The sequence below is a fragment of the Abrus precatorius genome, unplaced genomic scaffold (genome assembly GCF_003935025.1).
Source record: "Abrus precatorius isolate BTA unplaced genomic scaffold, Abrus_2018 Scaffold4, whole genome shotgun sequence".
NCBI lineage: Eukaryota > Viridiplantae > Streptophyta > Magnoliopsida > Fabales > Fabaceae > Abrus > Abrus precatorius.
In genome coordinates this window covers 5,194,406-5,206,420 of record NW_020874384.1, presented here as the reverse complement: position 1 = coordinate 5,206,420, position 12,015 = coordinate 5,194,406, and positions in this window count along the sequence as shown.

Here is a 12,015-nt window from a genome sequence, read left to right as displayed (position 1 = left end):
ATGCTGATATTGTTAATTTTCATGTTGCAGGAGTTTTTCCAGCAGGTGCACCAAAGGCTAAAAAGGATAGGATAAGGAGTAATGCCAAACATTACATTTGGGATGACCCTTATTTATGGAAATTCTGTCGTGACCAAGTCATCAGAAGGTGCGTGCCTGATGAAGAAATTTCATCCATATTGCAGTTTTGTCACGCCTCAGCTATAGAAGGTCATCAAGGACCTCAGAGGACAACAAGAAAGGTGCTGGATGCAGGGCTGTATTGGCCATTTATCTTTAAGGACTCATGGCAAGCATATTCTACCTGTGAAAGATGCCAAAGAGCGGGAGGAGTAATTACATGGAGACAAGAGATGCCCCAACAACCCATTCTCTATTGTGACATCTTTGATGTCTGGGGTATTGATTTTATAGGGCCATTCCCCTCCTCTTTTAGTTTTCTTTATATACTTCTTGCTGTTGATTATGTCTCAAAATGGGTGGAAGCTAAAGCCACCAGAACTAATAATGCTAGAGTTGTTACTGAGTTTGTTCATAACAACTTATTTTGCAGGTTTGGAATTCCTAGAGCCATCATTAGTGATCAAGGAAGTCATTTTTGCAATAGGACTATGGAAGTCTTGTTGAAGAAATATGGAGTTGTACACAAAGTTTCCACTGCCTATCACCCACAGACAAATGGGCAGGCTGAGCTCTCTAATAGGGAAATAAAGAAAATACTTGAGAGAGTAGTGCAGCCCCATAGAAAGGACTGGAGTCGCAGGCTTGATAATGCCTTGTGGGCACATAGAACAGCATTCAAGACACCCTTGGGAATGTCACCATACAGGGTGGTCTATGGAAAAGCTTGCCATCTACCAGTTGAGGTGGAACACAAAGCTTATTGGGCAATAAAGACTTGCAACATCCATTATGACTCAGCTGGAGAACAAAGGAAATTACAGCTGCAAGAGTTGGAAGAGCAACATCTTGAGGCCTATGAGAACTCCATAATTTACAAGGAAAAGACCAAACAATACCATGACAAGAAGATTTTGAGCAAAGAGTTCTACGTTGGTCAAAAGGTTCTTTTGTTTAATTCTCGTCTTAAACCCTGGAAAGCTCAAATCAAGGTGGCTTGGACCTTTCACTGTTACAAAGGTATTTTCCCATGGTGCAGTGGAGATCATAAGTGACTCCACTAGCAAAAGTTTTATGGTGAATGGGCACCGCTTGAAGCCATTCTTGCAAAACTCAGCTACCTTGGAAGAAGTTAAGGAGATTGACTTGAAATCACCATGCACCAACCTCCATTCCAACCCTTGGCCCCCATAACTCATTTCATACGTCAAGCTAGTTATGTTAAAGACTGTGTGAGAGGCAACTCACAAGTTGATTGAGAATTTTTTTTGTTTTTGTTTTTTATGGTTCTTTTCATTCAATAAGTATTTTTTATGATTGAGTTGTGAATTGAGATGAATTAAACATGGGTCTGTTACGTATCCTTCATTCTTTTTACAATGAACAATTTTAAATTTTGAATTTGCTTCATGCAGAGACCATAGGAAGTCCCTATGCACCAAGACCTATCCAAGGTGTCCACTTCCATTTCATAGTAGTTACTTTCATGCTAAGGTAAGTGAACCCATTCTCTGTAGTTTTCACTTTCAGCCTATAGTGATCACTTTGAAAAGATTTATGGGTCATGAATCTGCGCGTAATCACTCCCAGTTCATAGTGAACACGCACAGATGATTGGAATGTAGAAGGTTCTCTGTAGTTATCACTTTGGTTCCATAGTGATAACTACAGAGGCACCTCCTTGACTAACTTTGATGCGCGTAGTTACTCCCATTTCATAGTAACTACGCGCAAACCACTTCACAAAACGCCTTCTCTGTAGTTATCACTTCCACGCCATAGTGATTACGCGCACCACTTCACTTGCCAAATACAAATGCGCGTGTTTACTATGGTTTGAAAGTGATAACACCCAAAACCTATATAAACTGAAAGTGTTCACTCTCTCACCCACTCTCACTCGACCTTTGCATGCTCTTACCTCCATCTCCAATCTTTTTGAAAAATCCCTTTTTCCTTCACGACAGATTGTGCTCAGACTCACTCATTTCCATAATTTTGCAATTAATTCGAACTCCAATCCAGGTAATTTCCTCTTCCTCAATTTTTTTTTAAAATTAGGGTTCTTCGTTCCAAAATTTGGGGTTTTTAATTTTGGGTTTTTGAATTGAAATTGCTTAGGAAAACATGATATTTTGGGTTTGTTTGCATGATTCGAATGGATAGGGACTGTTAATTTGATTAAATCTTCTGCCTCTGTCTAATTAACCCTTAAAGTGCCTACTGTGTTTGGGATTTTAAACTAGAGCCTCATATTTTGTTATTTCTGCATAGATTCTGTTGGTTGAGGTGTCGATAGCTTGATTAAAATGGACAGGGTGTGTGTGTATTGGGTGAATTTATGTAGTTTCTCTTATTGTTGAACCCCAAAATGCTCACTGTCATTTTGGAAATTTTAATTTGGGGCTTCAAAAAATTGGGGTTAATGAATTCCAACTACAATGTGGAGTGTAATTCTCTATTTGGGAGTGCTTGTAGAAGTTCATTGGTTAATTTGTTGCATACTGCATTGTCAAACCTTAGGGTAGTTAACCCGAGAGTGCTTACTTTGAATGTTCTAATTGGCAATTCCTGGACTGAATTTGATAATGCACAATTGTAATTGTAGGATGCTTATATGATTGTAAGATGCTGGAGCATTTAATTTGATTATTTTGTCGAATTTAGAATTGTTGAACCTTAGGGTAGCCACTCCCACCTGCGAAAATGCTTGAAGTTGAACATTCTACAATGTTGGTGCTTGTGTGTAATGTTTAATGTGTGTTGCAACTCTTAAATTTATGGCTAATGACACAACCCTCTTTTGTGGCTCTGGTTAATCTGGTCCTGAATATGTCCCCATAGTGTTTCCTGGAATCTGCAAAAGTGACTATTTGATCTGAAAATCAGAATGGCATTTGGGGATATTTGATACCTTGAATACTGACAGGTTTTATCATTGTTGCACTTCCACTGCACACACTCCATTGGCCCTGTGCACCTCTTTAATGTGCTGGAAATTTGCATAACCTTACATGAATCATACATCATTTCACCTTGCTGTCCAATTGCATTCATAGTGAAGAATTCCTTTGAACTTTAATCCAATTGCTTTGTCTACCTGATTTCTTTTTGAATTCTGCTGCATGCCACTTGACAAAGCTGGAATCCCTTGGCACATCTGTACAAATATGGCATAATTGCAGACACACATGCACCAACCTTTCTGCATACTGTTTACTGCCAAGATTGCCCTGTTTGAATTGATTTGTTTAACTTTTCTGCTTCAATTGATTAATGCCCTGTATTTTAGAGTAGTTACTGTCAACTAGCATAATAGTTACCTTTGTATGCAGAACTACTCTGATTTGCCTCAATGTTCTCTAATTCATGCACACATGCTGTGAAATTCTGCTCATACCATTCCCTTTGCACTCCATTGCGACTACACTACATTTGCACCATACATTGTGCATCACAACTGACCATACATTTTGCACTTCTCTGTATTGAATCCATACTGAAATTCAAAATGTTGCTGAGTGTATTTGTAATTGCATCTGTCCTTTTGTTGTGATAATTTTTGAATCTCCCTAACTGCAACCGTTCATGATTCTTTATAAATCCTCTCTGCAAATCAAAAGTGAACATCCTTGCTACTTGTCTGCAAAGTTCTTGACACTTTGCTGCCATACAGAGTGGTCTGTTACCACTTGTTTGCTTTATGTGCACTTAATTTTAGTTTGCTGCATCATTGCCTATGTCAAATTTGGTTGCCTTAATGCTGTTTTTCCTAAACCATAATGTGATCACCTTGACATTGTATCCTATTCCTGATGTTCTGGTTTGCTGTCTCAGTTAGTTGAATAGTATTTTGTTTTATATACATCATTGCTACAAAATATCTCACATAGATTCCCTTGTTTCTGTGCAGCAAACATGGCCAATACCCCAAGGAAGAGCACTCTAAGGTCCAAGAGGGCCAAAACAGCTGGTGCCTCTTCCTCTACACCTCCACCTAACCATGACCCCAGGTTTAGGTCTTTGGAGCATGAAGAATATTTTAAAACAAATATCTTGAGAAGGAAGCTGGTGCAGGACCGTAACTTTGAAATTCAAGAAAGCACCTATCCCCAATTTGAGGAGGAGATTCAGAGAAGAGGATGGGACCTTTTCACAACCTGTGCTGGAAATGGGTAGAAGGAAATCACCCAAGAGTTCTTTGCCAACGCAATGAAAGTTAAAGGCGACACTCTCCCTCCCAAACACAGCATGGTGAAGGGAAAACTGATCAACTTCACCTCCTTCAACATCCAAAGAGTTCTAAATATTCCAGCTGTGCATAAGTCAGTTGGCCAACTGGACTTTACAACCTTCAATATCCAAGAGGATAAGGACTACAAGCCTATCCTTGAAACTGTTTGCAAAGAAGGTGAGAATTGGGAGTTTGACTGCAAGATGCAACCCAAAAACTTGACCACAAGGCACCTCATCCCTGCAGCCAAAATCTGAAGTGTCTTCATTCTCAACTCCTTCATGTCGGTTCTCCACTCCTCTACCTTAGCAGTGAAGAGAGCAAAGCTTATTTATGCAATTCTGACAGGCATGCCCATCCATGTGGGTGAGGTAATTAGTAGTGCCATTATGGACATCTTGAGCAGGAGTAGAGATTCCCATCCATCATCAGCATGCTATGCCAAGATGCTGGGGTAGATTTTGGTGACTACCTGCAGAAAATCAGAGTTGCCCTTCTATTACTACAGCAATGGTGAAGGACTTCTTCAAACCCAGAAAGACTGTTGACCCAAGACTATCCCTACCAGCTGACTACAGCAGGGATACTCCAATAAGGATGAGGGAGCAGATGAAGCAGCTTGCTCTGAGGCAAGATTCCATTCATGTTGGGCAGAAGGCCCTCATGACTCTGATGGATACTATGCTACTGAACATAGGGAAAAAGCTGGGGATGACTACCACGTAGCTTTATGAAGCTCCTACTTTCAGTGCCCCTTACCTGAGAGCAGCAGTCTAGAGTAACCTTCCACCCTTTCCTCCTCCTGCCCCTACCAGCGCTGAAGCAGATGACAGCAACTCTAGTACCTCAGATAAAAACCTTCCAGCAATAGCAGAAGATGATGATGATGACTCTGCCTTTTCCAACTCTGATGAAGATGCTATATAGTCTTAGTTTTTTTCTTTTTCACTGCACTCACTTTTCACTTACTTTCTGCTATTTCCCTGTATTTACTGCTAACCATCAATTCCTTGTAAATATCGCACATTTCTGTTTGCACCTTTACTGCTTTATTTTCATATTGTCTCTCTTAATCTGAACATCTCCAACATTTCCGCTTATATATATCTATTCCATTTTCTAGTTTAATGTTTGCTCCCTATACTGAATTTTGTGTATATTTGTGCAAAAAATACCCTCAGTCCCATCAAGAGGAGCATGATTTTGACCCTTGAGTTGTGATTCTACTTTCTATGAAAGGGGGGTGATCTCTTTGCCTCTGTTTTCATTGTTCGTAGTCTAATTTTCTTGCATAGTGTTAAATGAAAATACAAAAAAAAATATTTTCCTTATCTCCCTTTTATTTTAGTCCAGTTTTGTAATTCCATAGTTATATTCTGATTGCACTTCCCATTCGACTCATGATCATTCTCTGTTTTTTGAATATTTTTATTCCTACCATGCTGCGCATATTTTCTTGTAAGGTGAATTGTAATCACATGTTGTTAAGTAATTATCACCTTTTACCATGGTAGAGAATTGAGCCTTTAAATTCCTTTCTGTGTGCAATTTACATGTATATTTGCATTCATCTTCTAGAACTTGCCCTGCTTCTTAATTGAATATGCATTGTGCAATTTTTTATCTAGATGATTGAAGCCTTCTTTGCACACACCCACCCACCCTTCAACACCTTTGCACCTAATTTCCCTTATTCCACATTCATTCTTTTGCCAAACTTAGTCTGCAAAAATATTTTTCTTGCCTTAAGAGAGGTATTTCTTTTGCTTTGCATCAAGAGTGGATGCAATAAACTAAGTTTAGGGTGCTAATTATGATTGTAGTTGCTTGAGGACAAGCAAGCTCTTAAGTTTGGGGTGGTGAGGATTTTACATGTCAATATTGCATGTTAAAAAAAAAACTTTCTTGAATTTGAAGAAGAGAATGATTGTCAAAGTCTATGAAAAATGATGATGAATGAAAATAAAAATAAAAAAAATACAGCAAGTCATTTTGATAGAAAAAGGATTATCAACATAAGGCAAAGTAAATGAAAAATATGGTGAAAAAGTGCTTGAATATCATTTGCTGCATCATTTTATGCATTCCACTCTTAGTTGTTGTGCTCACTCACTCAAAGGAATTTCCTCCTCTTAAAAACCTACTTGAGCTTTTGACCCTCCTTGATCAAAATTTGACCTAACTTAATACATTTGTGACCAACAAAGTCCTCTTTATAGGTGGTTCATTGTATCTAGGCAAAGGAGATTGAGAATATGGGCAAGCATATGGTAGGGTGAGACAAAATGCATGAACTGAGGGAAAACACTTAACCTGAAATATTGATGAGTGAAGAGTGAACACCATCTTGTGAGCTAGATAATTTCTTTGCACTGTGTGGATTACATGAAACCTTGCTAGATTTTTCGTTCAGTTTAGTGGGACTTTGCTTGGAATTAATTGATTTGGGCATGATTTCTTTGTTGAACGAATCCATGATTGTGGAAACATTGGAAGTGTCAATTAGAGTTTGATTTTGGAATGAAAATTTGAAAGAAAATTTTTGGATTAATCCAACCTTCTTGCAAGTAACTTTCTTGAATTTTAATTTGCTTGAGGACAAGCAAAAGTTTAAGTTTGGGGTTGTGATGAGTCCACATTTTATTAGTTTTTTACTTGTCATTTTAATGTTTCTTAATAGAAAAAGTAAACTTAGGAATTGTAAATAACATAAAAACATAATTTTAGTCAAATATCATAGGTTTCTTAATTTTTGGTTAATTTACATTGATTTGCATAGATATAGTTTGCAATTTTGATCATTTGAATAATTGTGCAAGAGGTTCTAGACTTTTTCCATGGATTTTTAGCATTTGCGAAAGTTTAAGTTGAAAGTGATCACTTTGGAGTCCATAGTGAACACTACAGCAAGCTAGTTCCAGAAAGGTAGACCAAAGTGATCACTATGAACCCATAGTGACAACTCCAGAGAGGCCAAAACGTACAAGATTTGCGCGTAGCTACTATGGAACCATAGTAGACACTCTGCAGCAGCCAAAGTTATCACTCTGATGCCAAAGTGACAACTCCAGAGAGGGAAAAAACACAGGACTTGCGCGTAAACACTATGGAGCGAGAGTAATCACTTTGAGGCGTTGCGCGTTATCACTATGAAGCCAAAGTGATAACTCCAGAGAGGCCCAAATCACAGATCTTGCGCGTAATCACTATGGAGTGCGCTTGAACACTTTGGGACACTGCGCGTTATCACTATGAAACCATAGTTGTCACTTTGGGCAAAAATTTCTGCACTGTAAATAGGATTTGAGAAATTAGGGTACGAGCTTTTTACATTTCCTTAGATTCTTTTGCCACTTTTGGAGCATTTTGCAGAGCTTAGGATCCTTGGGTGACAGCTGATGAAACGAATTTATCTACTCGTCATGCAAAAGATTGTCGTTAATCTTCATCAAATATGCAAAGAAATGAATGCAGTACTAGGGTGTTATCCTAGGTCGTCTCCAAGGAATTTTTGGTTGGGAACATACATCGAACAAGTGTAAACATGTATTTTAAAGCAAGTAAATTGGGGGGAGGTTTGTCAATTTCTGGGTTTTAATCAAGAACGAAATGTAAATTTAATGAAATTCAATCAATTAAAATGAGTAATCCCTAGTCAAGCAATGAGTTCTATCATTATTCTTCCAAATGATTCAATAATCCCCTTTCTTTCCCTTAAATTAAGTTAATCTAACAAGCGAAGACTAACTTTAACATCCCAATTAAAATTAAGCATCTTAATGGGCTCCAATCTCTATCCCTAAGATTAAGCAACCTCAAGGATTAACCAAAATTAAGCAATTTTGAATTAGGATTTTGTTAGGTAAATTAGGGTTCATTAAGCAATGTTCCCTTCATGCAAATTCCATTTCATTCAGAGATTGGGGTTAATAAATTCAAGGAAAGAAAGATTTGTATTGCAATTAATACCAAGAATTCAAGATTCATGTGCATTGACTAGGAATTACAAGGAAGTTTAGCCCTCCATGTGGATGGGCTTCACAAAAGAGAGAAAGAAATGCAAGAACGTAAACATCATTAATGCAAATTCAACAACAATCAAAGGAGAAATTGGAAATTAAAACCTATAGAGGACCCTTGGCTGTCACCCAAGACTCCAATGTCGTAAGAAATTATCCCAATTTGGCAAAGAAAAATTGTGTAAAGTGTCAAAAGTCCCGTACCCTAATTCCTAAAATCTATTTATAGTGGATGACATGTCACCAAAGTGTCCACTTTAGCCTTTGAAAGTGTCCACTTTGGGCCTTGAAAGTGTCCACGCGCAGGATGGAAGGATTGCCGCTTCTCTGGAGTTGCCACTATTTGTGCTGAAAGTAGCTACTTTGGTGCACGTGGTTACTTTGAGAGCCCATAGTAACCACGCGCAGGAAGGCTTCAAAATTAGCGTCCCTGGAGCTTCTGGAGTTGTCACTTTTGGGCTTGATAGTAGCTACTTTGGTGTGCGTGGTTACTTTGAGAGCCCATAGTAACCACGCGCATCATGCTTCCAATTTAGCGTCCCTGGAGCTTCTGGAGTTGTCACTGTTGGTCTTGAAAGTGGCTACTTTGGAACTTTTAATGCCTAGACTTGCTGTAGTTGCCACTTTTGCTCCCAAAAGTGGCTACTTTGGGGGCAACTTTCATCCAAGGACCAAGATTTCTCAAATTTAACTTGGGCATTCTGCAAAATCATCAAGATAATTAAAATTGCAATCTATATCTATGTAATTAAATGCAAATTAACCAAAAATTGATAAACCTATGATATTTACTCAAAATGTAATTTCTATATTATTTGCACTATCTAAGTCCATTTCTTCTATTAAGGAGCACCAAAAAGGCAAGTAAAAATATAATAAAAAGTGAATTCATCACAACCCCAAACTTAAACTTTTGCTTGTCCTCAAGCAAATCAAAATTCAAGCAAAACAAATGAAGAAGGTTGGATTTATCCAAAAAAAAAAAATTTTTATTTTTTTTTAAGAGATTTTCATTCCAACTTCATGCTTTAATTAGCATTTCCAACATCTTCACAACCATAAACTCATTCAACAGAGGAATCATATTCATGTCAAATATTCCATGCAAAGTCCCACTAAATTGAAACAAAAGAATCCAGCAAGGTTTCATGTGACTCACATAATGCAAAGAAACTATCCATCTCACAAGGTGGTGTTTCACTCATCACTTAACAACATTTCAGGCTAAGTGTTTTCCTTCAATCCATGCATTTAGCCTCACCCTACCATAGGTTTGCCCATATTCTCAATCTCCTTTGCCTAGATACAACGAACCACCTATCATGAGGGCTTTGTTGGTCACAAATGGGGTTAGGATAGGCTCAAATTTTAACCAAGGAGGGTGACAAGATCAAGTAGGTACTCAAGAGGAGAGAGTTCTTTTGAGTGATTTAGTGCAACAACTAGAGTGGAATGCCTTAAATGATGTAGCTTAAGAGGTTAAAGCATTCTTTCACCACATTAATTTTTTTATTTGCCTTATGTGGAGATCCTTTTTCAACTCAAATGCCTTGCTATATTTTTCTTTCTTTCTTTTCTCCTTTTTCATTCATTCATATTTTTGTGATATCAAGGACTTTGACAATCAATTTTTTTTTTGACATGTATTATGAACATGTATGCTGTCCACCACCCCAAACTTAAGACATTGCTTGTCCTCAAGCAACTACAAGCATAATCAACACCCCAAACTTAGTTTCTTGCACTCAATCTTGAGGCAACTCAAAAGAAATATCTCTATTAAGGAAGGGGAAATATATTTGTTGACTAAGTTTGGCAAAAGCAAGAAGTGGGGAACAGGGAAGTGAAGTGCAAGGGTGGGGGCAAAGGTATGTGCAAAGAAGGCCTCAATCATCTAGATGAAAAATTGCACAATGCATATTGAATTAAGAAACAGGGCAAGTTCTAGAGGATGAATGCAACAATACATGTAATATGCACACAGAAAATGAAGTAAGAGGCCCAATTCACTACCATGGTAAAAGTGATAATAACTTGCAAAATGAGAGCACAATTCACCCGACAAGAAAATATGTTCAAAATGGTAGGGACAGTAAATATGTACAAAAATGAGAATGAGTAGGAGTTAGATGGGAAATTCAATCAGAGCATAAAAGCAAAATACGAAAGAGAACTAGATTAAAATGAAAAGAGAAGAAATGAAATAAGGAAAAATTTTATTTATTTATTTTATTTATTATTATTAGTACTGTGCAGGAAAAGTAAGCTACAAATAAATGCAAAATAGAGACAAAGAGTTCACCCCCTTTTTATAGATGGTGTATTCAAAGTTCAGGGTAAAATGATGCTCCTCTTGATGGAACTGAGGGCATCTCTGCACAATGATAACAAGAGTTCAGAAAAAGAACGAAAAGGGAGGTAACATAACTGTTTGAAGGAAAGTAACATGAAAGCAGGAATGGAAAGACAATAAAAGGACAAGTGGTTCCTAATTACTTGGGAAAATAAAAGAAAATAAGTACAAGCAGAGAAATAAAAGAAAACACGAAAAGTGGACTAAATGGCATCTTCATCAGAGGTGGATGAGGTGGCGCCTTCATCTTCTTCTACTTCTTCTGCTTCCTCTGAGGAACTGGAGTTGCGGACATCTCTGGGAGCATTGGGATTGAATTGGGGCAAGTCATTTTGAACAGCAGCTCGGAGGAAAGGGGCAGGGAAACGGTGGGCCTGATATATCTGGTCTGAAGTCATCCCCATCTTCTTGCCAATGTTCAGCATCATGGTCTCCATGAGGAGGAGCATGCTGGTTTGACCAGAGTGGATGGCAGACTGCCTCTGTGCTATTTGCTGCAGCTGCTCCTTGATTGTTGCAGGGGTTTCCTTCTTGTATTCGGGTGGCAAGGTGAGACCGGGGTCTGAAGACTTCTTTGGCTTAAATAGGTCCTTTACCAAGGCAGTGGAAATGGGAGGAAGTGCTCTAATTCTCTGCTGGTAGTCTCCAAAATCAACACCTGCATCCTGGCACAACATAGTGATTAGAGAGGGAAAAGCTAAAGAATCTCTGCTCCTTTTAAGGACTTCCAGCATGGCGCTGCTGATGACCTCCCCAACATGGATGGGCATGCCAGTGAGAATAGCATAGATGAGTTCTGCCCTCTTTACTGCAATGGTGGAGGTGTGGATGACTGGCATGAATAAGCTGACAACAAAGATACTCCACACCTTGGCAGGAGGGAGAAGGTGTTTAGTGGTCAGATTCTTGGGCTTCATTTTACAATCAAATTCCTAATTTTCTCCTTCAATGCAGATTGCTTGAAGTATAGGCTGGTAATCCTTTTCCTTTTGTTTGGAGAATGCAGTGAAATCCAATTGGCCAGGTTGCTTTTGCAGAGGGGGGATGTTTAAAACCCTCTGGATGGTGGCTGGAGTGAAACTAACTTGCTTACCCCTGACCATGGTGTGCCTGGGAGGGTAAGTGTCATCTTCCAGGCGCAGGGCATTAGCATAGAACTCCTGGGTGATGTCCTTCCACCCATTGCTTGCACAAGAAGTGAAAAGTCCCCAGCCACGTCCGTCTATCTTCTCCTGAAACTGTGGAAATGTCCCCTGCTGGATTTCAAAATTCATGTCTTGAACGATCTG